This window comes from Cygnus atratus, chromosome 3, assembly GCF_013377495.2.
Source record: "Cygnus atratus isolate AKBS03 ecotype Queensland, Australia chromosome 3, CAtr_DNAZoo_HiC_assembly, whole genome shotgun sequence".
NCBI lineage: Eukaryota > Metazoa > Chordata > Aves > Anseriformes > Anatidae > Cygnus > Cygnus atratus.
In genome coordinates, this window is record NC_066364.1 from 57786277 (window position 1) to 57799655 (window position 13379).

Consider the following 13379-nt stretch of genomic DNA (forward strand, 5'->3'; position numbering starts at 1 on the left):
GCCTTTTATTCCAAATGGTTCTATTAATTTCATATAGCAATATGAGAGTATTGCAGTTACGTCATGCAGCCTTGAAGATTGTACATGAAGACCTGTGGCAAAGTTAGCTTTAGTGTCACAATTTTTTTCTATTGGTAAGCTGGAAATAAACACTGTCTGTTCTGAACAGAAACACTGAGGAGAGCAGGATGTTAAATTTGATTGTGTATCCTGTTTTTTAGTCAGCTTAGTATTACCTTTAAAAACTTGCAGAGTCTTCTGCAGGCTTTGTATGAACAGCAAATAGTCACCTCTGTGAAAGCTTTTCCTCCACTTGCTGAAAATTAGTATCAAGCACTTCTACAATACAGTCTAGACAGGAAATTGCCTTGTCCTTCAGCTGAAAATTGATTAGGTAATTCATTACATCAGTCATCTAAGACACTCCATCCTTTGAAAATTTTTTTTCTGTGGCTCTGATAAAGGTAAGATCTATAGGTCTTCTCTTCTAAGTAGGTGAGTCATCTTAGGCTGGACATTTCATATATTTTCTTAGGACAGCAATTTTTCTGTGTGGCTAAGCCAATTGAAGGAAAGCATCAAACTTATCTGATGCTTATCTGTAGGGTGCTCAGGATACAGGACAGAATAAGCATCCTATAAGGAACTTCTCACACTTCTGTTCCTCTTCAGTCCACAATCAATGGCTTTTGTTCATGTCTGAAATGTCTGCACTCCCCCAAGAGAATGCTCTCAGTAGAACTTAAATCTCCCCAAGACATTTTCTTTCCATTGCTAGCTATAGATTTTTATTTATGTGTGTAGATCACAGCATATACATTAACTCTCTAGGTCAGCTCAGAAAAATTCTTGTTTATATCATGCATTCTTCTGATGCATAAGTGCATCAGAAGTCACACTTGTTTTTTAAATTTAGAGTCACCATGTGACATTGGTGAACCTAAAAAATTGGTCTCATGGTTTCCAGCCAACAGAAAAAAATAAGTAAAGAAATGAAACAATGTATACCAAATTACACCAATGTACACCAGGAAGAATTCAGGGAATAGGAAATTATCAACAGAACAATAAAGCTGAATGTGAGTATAAAACATGGCAAAAAGGAAAACAATGAATAGATCAGTCACCATGCTAGCACTGAATTACACCAAAAAGTTTGACAAAGAAAACTTTGACTTGATTTTCCTAACTCTAGGATAAGGAAGAAAAAAAAAAAAACTTTTTTTTTTTCTTCACTAGAGATGAATTGAAATTGTACATAAGTGGTGAAGGAAATAAAGAAAAAGTACTGAACAAAAGAGAGAGAAAATGAAACATTTTGAAAAGATAATAGAATTTTTAACAGTGATTCATAAAAAGTTTTGTCCATTTTTCCCCTAACGTGTCATTTTACAAACTTGATTTGGACAGAAAGCAATTCTAGAAAATACTGAAAAGTCTCCTAAAGAAATATCATGAATGATTAACATATCCTTTTAATGTTACAACACTAGAAAAGCTGTTAAGTGGAAATTAAACCACCTAGACATATAAAAGCAAACAAATTCATCACATTTTATTGCCAAAAACAATTAAGAATCTGGGACAAACTTACTGTATAAGTAATTAAATGGAAATTATGCTTTGTAATGATTTTAAGGGGAAAACATGACTTGAATGGCTGTTAGCATTTTATCACAAGTGAAATCTACCTTATTTAGATTAGTGGTCTACATTTTTGCTTACAAGAGTTGCTCGTTTGTCTACACTTCAACACAGTGTACAAATCAAAGTGTGGTTGCTTATAATAAAGGTCAGGCTCTTAGTATTAAGTCACTGAAAAACAAGATGGAAAGGAAACAGACAAAAAATAAAAAGAAAAAAAATCAGCTAGGGAAAATGAAGCAACAAACATTGGGAATAAATAAGCAGTCCTGGACAAGGTGTCCCTGCTTCAGCAGTGTGGTGGGACCAGATGACCTCCAGAGGTCCCTTCTCACCTCAACCATTCTGTGATTCTCAGAAAACACTCTTTCTCCTCAAAAGGTTTGTCAGTAGTTTCTTAAAGTAAATTCTAATAGGGTGTTCCACAAGCAATATCTCTTCACTTTAGCAATTCCATACTTGTTAACAATTATTTTTTACATATATACATATATAAAAGTTCCTCAGGCCTGAGGTAAAGATACATTAATGTTCTGAGAAGATGACAATGAAAGCACTGCTGAAATAAGCTGTGGTTAGAAAGTAAATGCAAAAAAAGCTCTCCCTTTTGCCATATTTTCATCTGTTCATTACAATCAAAGGTAAGAAGCACTTCTCCACTTTTTTTTTTTTTTTTTTATATATAGAGGAACTAGCTCTACTGTTCAGTGACAGAAAGGAGGAGGTATTTTCTCATCCTTTCAAGCTCTTGGTCACCACTTTCTTATTAATCTGGAGAGATGATTTGTGAGTAATAGCCTTGCTTTGGGGCTGAAACACCACACTAACACTGATTTACAAAGAAAATTTTGACAAAGAAAATTTTGACTTGATTTTCCTAACTCTAGAATAAATAAATGTTTCTTTCTTTCTTTCTTTCTTTCTTTCTTTCTTTTTCTTTTCTTTTTCTCTTTCTTTCTTTCTTTCTTTCTTTCTTTCTTTCTTTCTTTCTTTCTTTCTTTTTTTTCTTTCTTTCTTTCTTTCTTTCTTTCTTTCTTTCTTTCTTTCTCTTTCTTTCTCTTTTTCTTTCTTTCTTTCTCTTTTTCTTTCTTTCTTCTTTCTTTCTTTCTTTCTCTTTCTCTCTTTCTCTCTTTCTTTTTTCTTTCTCTCTTTCTTTCTCTCTCTCTCTCTCTTTCTCTCTTTCTTTCTTTCTTTCTTTCTCTCTTTCTCTCTTTCTTTCTTCACTAGAGCTGCATTGAAATTGTACATATTTTAACACCTAACATGTAATTGAAATAACCAGACAGATCAAGGATGTCTTTGAGAGATCTTCTGTCTGAGATACACAGTTCTCAATAAGTATCACTTTTCTTCTTTTTTAGCACCAATATGGATACTGGAAAGAGGAGCACAGCTAGAGTTCTTTCTCCTCTTAAATCATTTTCCAGGGCAGTACAACACTCACAACATCTGCTTAGTAGGTAAGAAAGTTTTTTTCAAAAAACTGAAGCCATGTCCAAGCAAACAAAAAAGAAGAAAATGTGAAAGTGGCAAATTAAGCGTAATAACACAAATCACAGACCATCAACAAATGTTTTAAGGAATACTTGCTAAACCCATAAAAATTAGAAGCAAACTCTTCCTCAAAGCCATTAGGTGTGGGGGAGTCTCCCTTGGAGTCATTAAGGCCAATTGACATATAAATGAGAGGATGAGATACAGCAGAAAAAAAAAAACAATGGTATTCTTGCATGTTTCCTCAAGCTGGAAGTCTCAGGAAATTCACACTCCAGAAATCTTCCATACAAAGACAAATCAGGAGATCTGTTTTAAACTGAAATGTCTGTGGAGGAGGTTATAGAACAAATTTACAAAATGAACAGTAGCAAACTACCAGGACCATATGGTATTTACCCAGGAGATCTAAAGGAAATTGAGGATGAAATAGCTGAATTACTATCTGTGGTGTACAGTCTCTTTCTGAAAACTGGCTCTGTACTAAAGATGTGGAAGGTGGTGATTGCGACAGTAACTTTTAAAAAGCATCTCATTTAGGAATTCTGGTATTACAGACCAGTGATCTGAGAAGTATGACACAATGTGGAAAAAATAATCATAACTTTACATGCAGTGTGAGAAACTCTGTACTAAATACTACCACTCATTAAAAAAAGGCTTGGAAATTTAACACATAACTCTATGAAAAAGCCAGTTTTATGTTCAGTAGCAGTCAAGGAGGCAAGTACAAAATATGATGGAATTTTGGGGTATTACGCTTATTATTTGGCATATGACCCCCGTCTTAAAACACACACCAAACATTATTCTATTTTTTCCAGTTGTTCTGATAAGCATATTACCTTTATTTCCAAGCCACTTGTATTGATATGTCTTTAGACCAACACAGCAAGAACAATGCTACCAATAAAAGATCAGGAAATTGTTACTGCAGGACTTGAAAACACAACAGTGTGTCAAGCTATGACCCTTCTTTAAAATTGTTGCATTTCTGGTCCCCCCCACCCATCTCCCATCTCTCCCAGAAGGAACAGGGCAGAACTGGAAAAGTTTCAGAGAACAATAGCAGTCATCAAAGCAATGAAATAGCATCTGTAAGAGGACCAACTAAATTGTTTAGGACTCTTCAACCAGGGAAATACAGCTTAATTAAGTATAGTTATCATGTCTTGGAGAAGGTGAACAGTCCATATCTTTTTTTGCCTACAAAAGCTAGTCAGAGATCAAATGATAATTTTTGGGAGGTAGGTTGAAAATAAACAAAATTAGTTATACTATAGAACTTTCCCACAAGATATTTTGATATTGGAAGTGTTCAAAAGCTTCTAGACAAATTAAGACAGGAAAAATCCACTAGATATTATAAGCATAAATATAATACTTCTCATTCAGGATTTTGATGAACCACTACTTGCTGGAGATTGAAAAAGTATTGTGGGGAAGTAATGGCATATTCTCGTTTGGTTTTTAAACCATTACCAAGACACCTTCTATTTGTCACTATGAAAGAGGTGTTACATTTCTGGATGGACTTTTGATCTTATGCAGTAAGCTATTGCTATAGTCCCTCATTTACATATAGGGATACCCTATATGTTATAAGGGATAGCGAAGTTAATTTCTGAAGTCCCTTTTGCCCTCGGTGTGCGGGCAGAGTTTAAGTCAGTATCTATGTTCTGTTTCTCTAAGGCGCAAATATGTCTGTATTTTAGGCATGCAGGGAATGGCATGGCTACTGTCAAGATTGGGCCTCTCAAGAATGCAAGCTGCTTCATCAGATCTTGAATAAATGCAAATCAATAAATAAATAAACAGTGTTGGTCTGAAATAGTAAATTATTGTTTTGTATTGATTGCATGCAACATTGTGCCTCTGAGGAAGTGTGTGAAATTCTGTGTGATAATCTTAATGAGAATAAAAAGCAAAAATGAAATGTTACATATGGAAAATTTGTGCCCATGAATCCTTAGAGTGAGGGCAAAAAAATAAAAAGGAGTAAAAAATCATATTTTTTTCTGTAGCAGGATTTTTTTTCAATGTACAACAAAATTAGATGTCCTCTCAGGCTTAGTAACTAAATATTGCACATTTATAAATTCCATCAGGAAAGGGATTTATCAGTACAACTCTGTTGCCAAATTAGAGCTGATTTTTTTTTTTATTTTATTTAGAAAGAGGTCCTCATGTGGCCATTTTCCACACAGTTCCTGATGAAGGTGGTAGGAAAAAAAGAACATTCCTTGACAGTTTGCACTTTAACTGCTGATGAGTATTTGACTTTTATGACAACCCTTGCTTTGTAAAGGTAAAAATGGATGTAGACTATTACCTTCTGCTTGTTGCTCAAGACCTTACAGGAATTAATTCCACCCTTTTTGGTTTCCAGAAACAATATTCAAACAAAAAATCACCCCTGCATTGACTGGCAACTTTGCTAGCAACCCCCAATTCCTGTAGATCAAATGACTGGCATCTGACCTCATTTTTACTCTTGGAGACAATAACTATAAAATAAAATTGCATGGACTGGTAGGTAGGGACCTATTCATGCAATTTAAACTGTACTCCATTATAGGAAGAATGAGTAGAATTTTGGTGCAGGAAATAGAAAGACATTTCTGTCTCCAACCTTAGGCAAGTCAGCAAGTCACTTAGCTGTTCTTTCTTTCGTTCTTTCGTTCTTTCGTTCTTTCGTTCTTTCGTCCTTTCTTTATTCTACCTTTATATATATTTATGCCAGCAGAAGTATAATGCCAGCAATGTATGTCCTTTGTTTGCACTGCAATAATTTCTGATAGCTACCCAGATGCAGTGGCTCTAAATTAATACAATAATCAATTGGCTGGACCTCACTTATTCAGGGAGATTTGACTTCACTTAGCCATAAGACACTAACTGTTAACCACTTTGTAGCCCATTGTAACGTCAAAATTGTAAAGTTTTGAATTTTTCCTTGAAGTTTGACTGTAGCCAGTGACAATACACACCAATGTAGCAATGAGGAGAAAAATTCCATTTGTTTGCTGAAATCCATGTTTTTTGCATCTCATATGTGTTAAGCAGGTAGGATTCTCCTCTGATACTGCGCTGGGTTCTTCCATCCAGTTAGGTTGGGAGATATTCTGAATTCAGTCCACTTTCTGAAGAGTCTCCTCAAATGATTTTTTTTTTCTCTCCAGCTGTAGCTCCCATTCAGCAGGCTTTCTTCAGTAAGGCAAACAACTGCAATATCAGTTCTTTTTTTTTTCTTTTCTTTTCTTTCTTTTTTTTTTTTTTTTAATGGAAAAATACCTCTGTGGAACAAGAGGTGAAGATAGCAAAGAGAAGCTCAGTTTACTTTTCTTTTTTTTTTTTTTCCTGCTAACTGTATAACAAGGACAGTATTTCTAGATCTAACCCCAGAGTATTTAATTCCACAGTGATGTTAGTTTGATTCATTTCATCACAACTGGCTTTTTAAGTTGCTTTTAAAAGATGGAAAGTTCTACGAAATGTGCACAGTTATAGCAACGAGCTAATAGGGAGCAACCTGCTACAGCCTAAAGTATATGAGCCCTCACTTGCCAATCTAACAGTCATTCCTTGTTGGTATGATTGGATTATTCCATTGGATTATTTCCCAGATGGGCATTAATGTGTTTGTAGGGCACATTCAGTTAAAGGGTCAATGTTTATTAAAGCTGCAGATATTGCATTTGCTCTGAGCTTGTAATTAAACCAGCAGATTGCTCTCTGTTTTGCCTTTCACATAGTAGGCTATATCATATAACAGCTCTGGATAATCTTGCCACCTGCTTTTGACAAGAGCTTTAAACTAGAATATATTATAGGCTTCTTATATTAACTGAAATAATATTTGTCCATAAAGGTAAGGTTTTCAAAAAGTATGATTTACACTCTGGAAGCAAGGAATTTTCATTTTCAAAGACCTCGAAGGCCTCTGCCTTGGTTTACAGATTTGTTGTACCTTCCTCCAGAGTTCCCTACTCCTGTTATTGAATTTGTGGAGGGGAGGCTGATCTTCTGTGAAATAAATGTGATTTAGGTCTATAATTTCTGAATAGATGATACTGTACATATCCATTCTTGCATAACAGCAAGATACTGATCATATTGTGATTCAATCATATTTTTAATGTGTTCAATATTAGTAATACGTTTTGTCTTACAATTGTCTGTGCCTGAATTATCAATTGTATATATTATCAGGAAGACACAAAATTATTTTTTCTTACCTATCTTGTCTCATCCAATTCCATTCTGTACTTTATATTATATATTTTTTTATATGTGATGTTATATATTGTTTCAGTTCAATGGTGAATGAAATTGTTTCTTACATGTAATATGTTATATATTATGTACTAGAAATTAATCATTGAAATGAAGCAATCTTTTTATCAGTAGTTTTAATAACATCAAGCAGTAAAACACAGTAGTCCCAAGCTATGTTCACCTCTCCAAGACACTATTTCTACCATAAAGAAATTAGTATCCATTGGCTCTGCTTTCCTTATTCTACCCTAGGAAGAAAGTGTCAGAGACACATCCCCAGGTTCAGCCAAGGAGAAATCTGCAGACCTGAAAAATGAAGGCAGAAGGACTTATGGGTTTTCAAAGCAAACTTTTAACCATATGTCGTTAAGAGGCTTCATGTCCTCAAAGCCTCTTCCAATTGTACTGGCTTAGCACTATTCCAGAAGCTTACCATGTCCAATCACCCTAAAAGAATCCTAATCAGACCTTAGGCTATAATGCTTCATTGACAAAAGAGATGGACACTTGGGAAGATGTTCCATTTATTTCAGCCAATGGCCTTGTCAAATCACCACATTTCCAACTTGTGGAGTTAAAACAGATGAAGTGCTATTGAAAATCAAGTTCAGTCTTTTGTGTTTCCAGGTGGGCAAACAAGTTAGGCCTGCAAGTAATTCTTAGTAGCCTTGAATCATGTAAGATGGTTTGGATCTGCAATATGGACCTGGATTAACAAAATATTAGGACGATGCTTTGCAGTAAGCATAAAAGTGTCCTTCAGAGCTGATCATATTGTCCATCCTAGGAGGACAGGAATTCTTCAGGAATTCTGATCCAAGTCCTTCACTCGCTGAGGTCTGTGGCTTTAACAACTCTCAAAACTCCTGCAGTTTGTCTCTTGTCTTGCGTGGTGCTGCTTCTGGACTCTGAAAATAGTTCTGTTGTACTCTTGACTCCAGTGATGCACAAGACACTGGACTAGAGCTCTCTCTTTGGACATGTTATGGGAAGATTGATAATTAAACATTTATGATGTTGATTTACTTTTTTTTTAATTTATTTACTTTTTTTTTTCATTTGAGAGCAGAAGAAAGTATGGTGTTTAAATTATTTGGATTAGTATTTTAGAGGTTTCATGGTTTCATGTGCTTGAAACATGTGAGACATAATTGTGAAATATAAACTATCAAGATCAGGTTGGGTTTACCTGTAATAACTCAAGCAGCTATATTTTATTTGGTAGTAATTTATTTTGTTTTGCATGACTTCTGTTCCTAAAAGATGAGGGTTGAGCCCACATGTGATTAATATGATTAGAAATATGGTGGGAGCATTCACTTTTCTGCTATTTTTTATTCAACTGACCATCTGTGGTAACCAGTCTGTGAGTTTATTTGCTTGTTTGCAGTTTATCATGTAAAAGGAGGAGGCTGCCCGCTTATGTTTCCCTTGCACTGGCTGCTGCATCATGTTAAGAGCAGCTTGTGGAGTCTTAGTAAATTTGTTTTAAATTTGTTTCTTTCCTGAAAGCTGTTGAAAATACACAGGGGTGAGTTGCTTGTGATGTGCAGGTGAGAGAAAGAGGGAGGGACTCAACAGCACAAAGTGGAGAATGAGGGGACATCCAAGAAAAACTGAGCAGACACCTCACTGGAACTTAACTGTGATGGAAAGCAGGCTTCTAGGGAGCAAGTGGAGATGGTGGAATTTGTTGCAATCCAGAAAGTCTCTGATTTGCAGAACTGAGGGTAAGACTGGAGGAAGGGGTTGGCCCTATTATGACATCTGGGCCAGAGGAGAAATTTTCTTATAAATCTTCTGTTTCTGTTCTGCTTCACTATGTATGTTCATCTGAGTTCCTGTGCTCTAATAAGACAGCTTTTGGAAATCAGTGCTCAAGGTGCTCTGGGAACACACACAAAAAGGTTGACCTACCTTCAAAATTTGACCCAGTTCAGGTTCCCACCACACCACACTTAATAAAACTTTCTCCTGAAGTGTAATTAGCAAGTCTGAATGGATGAGATTAGTGTTGTCTAATAAAACTGATAACTTAATGCCTGCTCTGTGTTCCCATCTGATGCCTCAGCTGGCAAGACATTCCACTCTGTAGCCATTACTCCTTGGATTAGTTACCAGCTGATTAAATCTCAGGAAAGCTCTTGTATTTTATGGATTGGGTGCTAGCCATACCCCCTGCAAGCAGGTGTGGGAGCAGATATTTTCTGTTGATAGGGGGTTATGTCTTTGCAACTGTGCAGATCATCATGAGTGGTAGCACCAGAGATGCAAGCCACAGATGGCAACAAGGGGATGCAGCTGTCTGCATAAGGCTTAGTATCCCTGAAGCAGCTGCACTGGGAATTTGGTAGATGTAGCATGGCTTATGTGTGCTGAGTGCTCTCCTTTAATCCTTCTGCCTTCACCTTATCTTTGCTTATTACATTATTATAACAAATTATGAGCATTGCTAAAGTACTAATAATTTGGTAATCTGTTGACATGGCCCCTACCCTGTGGTCTCTGGGTTCCTGTCTTAAGGTAGACTACACTCCACATTCATCACTAATTATTCTCTTGTCCTTTTTCATTTGTTTTGTTTTGATTTGTTTTGCTTTCCAATTTGAGTAGGAACAATTTTATGCTCATATTTAACTATGGGTGTCTGACTCCTTGTGTAGGAAGTATAAATAGCATTTTAAACAGTAATCCATGACACAAGTTTTAACTGTTGAAGTCAGTCCCTTTTGAATCTATCACTGAAGTCAAAAGACAAATATAAAAGATAAGCTTAACAGAATACTTAAATTTGATCTATTATTTAAATTATGTTCAGTTTTGCACAAAGAGAAATTAGGGTTGTCCTTACACGTTTCACTCTCTCTTCTATAGCACTCTGTGTTCCTTTTATCTTCATTTGCTTTTTCTTTCTTTAGTCACTTCCAAATTGTTCGTCAAGATCCTTGTCCCTTACTCCTTCCCATCCCATTAATTTATTTGATTAGCTATTAATAAATTCTTTTTATCTTATTATTCTGTGTGCCATCATTAGTGCTTTAATGTTAGCTCCAGAAGTGTACAGTAAAACTTCTCTTGATCTTGGAGCAAATCTTTTTCCCTGAGGCATCCATGCAAAATTTGGATTAGTACTTAAGCTACATCCAATGGTTGCCTGATCTCCTGATCATGTATTACATACTCTCTGGAGGGAACTGGCTCTTGCTCCAGCCCTCTCCTGATTCTGAGGGAACAGATAGGCTGATCAGGTGCCCATTACCATTTGAAGAATCTCACAGGGGTACTTACATCTTGTGGCACCTGAGGAGTAACAGAAGTACAGTACAGTGCCTTCTCAGTGTTACCTTTTCCCAGCTCCAGCCTGGCTGGAGTTTGCTAGCAGGTACCTAAGCAGATATAAACCATTCCCAAACTGGAAATACTACATAGATACTAGCTTTGGTTCTGGCCTAAGGTGCAAAAGACCCTCTGTGGTGTCCATTGGAAGAGGACTTTTCCCAATTTAAGATCTTTTTGCTTTGTCTTTGAGGTTGCAAGGCAGCAACTTTTTAGGGCTAGTGTGTAACTCTGCCTCAATACTATAGGAGAGGCAAGGAAGTGGAATAGATAAGGATGCAGAGAAACAGAATTTGCTTATTTACTATTTATTCAGCATTTTTCTAATTCACTTGGAAAACAGAAAACATTAAATATCACAGCAATAATTCCAGAGAAAATAGAAGATTTTTATTTTAAATGTTTTGAATTCAACAGAGATATGGTGAAGTGGAAGAATGAAAATTGTTCACACACAGAATATATCACCTTGCATCAACCAGAGAAGCTTGAACTACTGCTTATGCAAAACTATTGGAATGTTTACAGGCAATGTTATTCTTACATCAGACAGTTTTCCCTCCTTTTCCTTCCTCTTTTCTCCTTCAGAGCTTTTTTCATTTTTATGATTTTTCTTTTCCTTGTTGCTTGCTCTCAATTTCTCAAAATTTCTCTCCTAACTTTTTGCAGGTTCCCTGTTTTCCCATTCCAGTACCTCAGGTCCCATTTGCCTTCCTCTGCCCTTTTGCCTTTTTGTTGCATTTGCTCAATTTTTAATTTCTCTCCTATGTGCCTTCATCCTTTCTCATCACTTGCTTCTTCCCTATAATTACATATCTGTTTCACTTCCTCTAATCTCTTTATATTTCTATCTTAAAAGACAAAAAAAAAAAAAAAGATATGGGAAGGGCAGCTTTCAGTTAAATATTTATGCTGTACCATGGGTTCCTCACTGTGTTATGTACCTTCACATTATTCTGATATAAACCAGCAGAGACAGTACGGTTGAAGAAAGAAAAAAAAAAGAAAAAAAAAAAAAGAAAAAAAAAGAAAAAAAAAAGAAGCAATGACTGTGCGGATCATGAAGATGTGGTATAGTGAAGAGTATTAACCTGGCTTCCTAAATTCTGTTGGCACTCCCTTTTGGGTTCTTCCACATTCTGAGTATTGGTCTTGCAACTGTAAAATGGAGATTTTGGTATTTCCCTCCTTCAAAGAGGCAGTGTGAATACAAATATATTAGAAGTTTGAGAGGCTACCGCATAAAGAAAAACAATGACACCATGTAAGGATAAAAAATAGTTAACTGCAAAGTGGCAACAGCTTGACAAATATTTAAGTGGTGGACAAAAATGCTTAAGTGCTTTCTAAACTGTGTATTCTCAAATTCATTACCAACTACTAGACAACACAATAATTTTTCCAACAATTTATTTCCCATGTGAACACTGGGGACAAGTAAATGTGAACATACTAGCAAAATAGTTTTCGAGATACATCTCCTTTCCTACTCAATTTTGGAAGATAAACATTTTCTAAGACCAATATATCTTCCAGGTTATTACTAATAATGCAGAAGAACTGAACAAATGTTTCCTAGAAATCAGCTATCAGTTTTTAAAAACTTGTAGTTCTGAAAAGAAACACTGAAAATTGAAACTTGGTATAATGAAATAGACAGGATACCAGATTTGTTTTATTTTTGTACAACCATATTTTTAGAGTAACCAGTTAATGTAAGAATAGTGTATTTCTTACACATAGTTCAGAATTCACTTTACAATAAAAATGAAGTGAATAATCAAAGATGAAGAGTTAACGAAGTAGTGTTAGCCTCAAGAATTTCTTTCAATGGCTTTTTTGATGTATTTCTAACATATCAGTAGCATCAAGAGGGAAAACATTTATCTCACTGCTGGAAAAAGAGAAAAGATGTGATAATGTGGAAAATAACCTCCAGTTATAAAGTAAAGTGACAGTCAAGCTTTGGTGTAAAAGTGAATTAAGCATTGTTAATGGACTATAAACATTAGAGACTTGGTCCACTGAAGACAATGATCATAGTTCCACTGAGTCAGTTGGAGACAAGTTTTCACCCTAACTTCAGATTTGAACTTTTGCAAGTTTTCTTAAATAAATACTTGAAGCTCCTCAGCTTACCTGCAGGAGATATGTTAGTTGATCCTACAATTTAATTTTAGAGTTATCTGATTGACTTGAATCTGCATAACTACTTCCAGAATTATGAATCCGGAGTCTGGTGTTGTCACTGCAATCCATATAGAATGGGAGAAGCATTCTGAACAACGCTTGCGATATTCTTGCTGAATGAAAACAGGATCCTTTACTCATACCTTTGCTGGCACAATAAATGAATCAAGACTGTTTGAAAATGCTTTATTTCAGTGTATAATTTGTTCCTGAGCATTTTTTTCTCACATTCTTTACCGCTTTTTCTTTTTTTTCCCTTTTGGAATTAATTTTGATAAAACACAATAAAATATTACAATGAATAATCCAGGAGAGACCAAATAATAGATTAATAATGTTTAGTCAGTCTTTTACTTTTCTAGCTTCAGTGGTTCTAATGATTGGTAGTATAAATTTAGTGACAAAAACACCCAATAGTCGTTATACAGATAAATACA